This window comes from Nannobrachium achirus, assembly GCF_963921795.1.
Source record: "Nannobrachium achirus genome assembly, chromosome: 4".
NCBI lineage: Eukaryota > Metazoa > Chordata > Actinopteri > Myctophiformes > Myctophidae > Nannobrachium > Nannobrachium achirus.
The window spans coordinates 31545793-31550026 of NC_137813.1; positions in this window are offsets into that span (position 1 = coordinate 31545793).

Below are 4234 nucleotides of genomic sequence, written 5' to 3' on the forward strand. Positions count from 1 at the left end.
TACTTATACACCATTGCCCCCCACCACCTTCTTCAAGAGAAGTCAAATGGTTTTTCGACCTCCCAGGCTCCCAAAACCCAACAACATCTCTGAAGACTAAATGGTTTTATAGCCTACTATGTTGACCATGCAGACACCCTGATTTGTTAGGGATCTTTGAAGCTGGGTGTCCCACGTCCCGAGTCCGCCAAATATCCCCCAAAATGTCCTGATGTTCAACATTCATGAACACAAATGGTGACTTGTTTTAGTAAATATATGGTCAAAATGTGTTCTTCTATTGCCATCAAATTTCAATCTTTCTATTGAAATATGGTGGCAGTTGAGGACCAGCTTGAGTCCTTGGCTGTGACAGTGGCCCGATGGGTTATTCATTAGCTTATTCTGGGAAAATGGAACAAGGTTACGTGATGTCCACGAAGGCAGACCTCTATGCAGAGAAGGAAAGGGGAAACTTAGCTGGGCTCTCTGGCTGTGACTCAGCACTCCACTGGACACAGTAAAACCCTTCAGTGTTCATTTAACTCAGAGAGTGTACAAATGGAACAAAACGGATGCTAACGAGTCCAGTCGATTTGGAATGCGCTTTTACTATGAATGTGCTCCACTCAGACAGAATGTTTTCTAATATCTGTGTGTATACAGAGCTGTATCCAGGTTTAATTCGTTTGACAGTTTATGGGAAAAAGCAGGTAATGGACTTCATAATTCCAACCAACTAAAAGCATATAAATGTTTCTGCTCTCTTGGGCCCAGATATGGGTGAACATTGCAAAAATTATAGCACGTACAACTGATTTATTGTTTTAAACTGGACGGTTGCTGTAGCGTCATCATCACCATTAGGACTATTGGCCCTCAACAACGGCAGTTGAAGAGGTTTGGCATATAGTACAGTATATAACAGTTTAGGACTGGACCTGTGTGCCACATTTTGTTTATTTTCTTGCATGGGAAGGCAGATTTCCTCTTCTCCCCCGTGGCTCCAAACTGTGGAATAAACTCCCCGTTGCAGTAAGAGTCAGACCTGCAGACTCACTTTCAAGTTTCTGCTACAATCTGAAGACATACTGCTCAGACCCCACCTCACAGCTCACACCCTCTAGCACTGCACTCTCCCTGTACCCCTTCTAGTGACCTGACCTGTTCTCATCAGTGGTGGAACAAGTACTCAAATGTTTTACTTAAAAAGTATCAATACTGCGTTATAGAAATACTTCGTTACAAGTAAAAACTCAAAATGTACTTGAGTAAAAGTATGAAAGTGTTGGCATCAAAATGTACTTAAAGTACCAAAAGTACTATGAAAAGCTCCACCGGCTGTCTGTCTGTCAGTCAGTCAGTCAGTCAGTCAGTCTGTCAGTCTGTCTGTCTGTCTGTCTGTCCGTCACGTCACGTCACACTTTCCCCTACTTATATCTCCGCCACCGCTGGCCTGATCCATGCCAAACTTTGCACACACACTCCCTCATTTCTCACATGGCCCTCTTCTAGCGCCACCATGAGGCAGATTCTTGCAAAACACATTTTTGGACACTGCTCCTACAGATTGTCCCCTAAAATCACGCAAAACGGTACACAGTATCTCTACAGTCATGTCATCAACATGGCATCTGTCCCATCTAGCGCCACCATCAGGCCAATTTTTGCAAAACACATTTTTGGCCACTGCTCCTACAGATTTTGCCCTAAAATCACGCAAAGCGGTACACTGTATCTCTAAAGTCATGTCATCAACATGGATCTGTCCCATTTCCCATATTCCCTCCTGATTGCCTACTATTGCCTTCTAAAGTTTGTGTATGCAACCTGTCGGTCGCTTATCTCCCGATTAGGGAGTCTTACTGTTTTCAGTATTTTCTGTAAGGCCCTTTGGATATTTGCCAGTCTGCTAAATGCCTAAATAGTAAATTGTAATTTCCTGGCTAGATAGAAGAAGAAGAAAGTATAGATGCCTGGCCCCTAATACAGATACAGTAATGGTGCACAGTAAAATTCTCAGTGTTAATTGAAGAAGTTACAGGTCCATTTGTTTCAATTGTACAGAGGATTTTACTGTGACTACAGCTTAATCTCAGTTGTGTGCCGTGCCTCAGTCTGGTTTTGCATTGCTGTGGACAGAGTCAGTGGACTTTACAGGTCAGCCAAGTGAAGTCGTACACAGGGTGGACGCTGTACTTCCTGTAGCCTTTGTTTCGTATCAGGTGAAGGTTATGGGGAGAACAAAAGACATTGTGAACAATGTGAGCTGGTGTTTCCTGGAAAGGGACCCTGCGTTCTCTGGAGCCCCGTACTCATGCTCACAGACAGCAGGTGTTTGTAGGCTAGATGTTTTTCGTCAGCCCTTTATTTGTCACAGCTGATGACTGATTTAGGGATCTTGTGCGTGCGTGCGTGCGTGCGTGCGTGCGTGCGTGCGTGCGTGCGTGTGCGTGTGTGAGAGAGAGAGTTGTATATAATATCGTCGTTGTGAGTGGAAACCTTGTATGTCCAAAACAGTTTGTTTTTTATCATTTTAAAAAACGATTTAAACGAGTGAAAACAGACGATCTACAAGCACACAACGCCTTATAGATCGGCTGTTTTCACTACTTTTGTGCGACGGCCTTGTATGATGAAGCAGGGCTTTGCTTTGCGAAAGAAATTACAAATTGAAAACTTACAAGGTTTTTGCCCGACAGTTTCGATATCATACTGCAGCAGTACATTGCTGATTGGCTGCTGCTAAACGTTGAACGTTTCCTCTTTGTACATTTTTCATCTATCTCTCATGGACTTTTTTCTTTCCGTTCACATGGCTGGGTTTGTTTGCCTGTCTCTCTCTATCTGTCTGTCTGTCACTTATGGTTCAACTGATAAAAATTAGGAACAGGTTTTCTGTTTCTCGAGGAAAAGAATCATACAAATCATATGTGCGATCACTCTGTGGTCTGTTTTAAAGTCACACTCCTTAAATTAATCTCTGAACCATCAGACGACATTAGGTAATTGTTTTAGGGTATTATAGCATAGCTTAGTTGAGCAAAGTTTAGTCTTGCTTAGTATTCAGCTCATTTACCATCATTGAGAGTCATATCACTCTGCATCAAGAGATGAGCAAATGAGTGAGTGAGTGAGTGAGTGAGTGAGTGAGTGAGTGAGTGAGTGAGTGGGTGAGTGAGTGAGTGAGTGAGTGGGTGGGTGGGTGGGTGGGTGAGTGAGTGAGTGAGTGAGTGAGTGAGTGAGTGGTGTGCATGAATGAATGAATGAGACAGCCAGCCGTTTGGTTAGTCACTTAGTCAGTCATTGAGTCTGTGAGTGAATGAAATCAACTCTAATGTATGGGGTCTGTATGATAATATCATTTTACTGTCTTCATTTTCTTTCCATTATGTTCTCCTTGAAGTTCTCATTTCTGCTCCGGCAGTAGCTACTCTACTGTCTACTTAATGCCATGGCTCAGTGACCACAAGTGATTGAAAACACCAACCGTGAGGAACACAGCTTACTGAAAGAGAGAGAGAGAGAGAGAAGATAGGGAGAGAAGAGAGGGAGAAAGAGTGAAACAGAGGCAGAGAGAAAGACAGCTCTTGCTGTCTTTCTCTGATAAAAGAAAGATAGAAAGATACAGATTTAAAACATGCAACCGTGAGAGACAAAGCACAGCTGATACCGAAAGACAGAGAGAGAGCTTAACGTGCGCGCATGCGCGCACACACACACACACACACACACACACACACACACACACACACACACACACACACACACACACACACACACACACGCAGTCACACACACACACACACACACACACACACACACACACACACACACACACACACACACACACACACACACACACACACACATTTCTCTTCTTCTATCTCTGTCACATCTGTCCCCCCCCTCTTTTCCTCCTTCTATCAGTCTCCCATCTTTCCCTCAATCTCTCTATTCTTCACTCCCTCCTCCAGGCCGTACCTCCATTATAACCCCCATCTCCGTCTCCCTTTCCCCCTTAAGTTCCTGCCTCCCTTCTCCCTTATCGTTATTGCTGTCGGCAGAAACCTTGTATCTCCATATTCAAAAACGTTTTTCTCTTAAAAGAATGCCCTTTAAAAGTGGTGAAAATAGCAGATCTATAAGCTCCCAACATGTCACAATGTGACACAATGTGAGCGTGTAGATTGTCTATTTTCACTATTACAAAAAAATTTGGATAATAATAATAACCAGTAAGACGCCTAAGGGC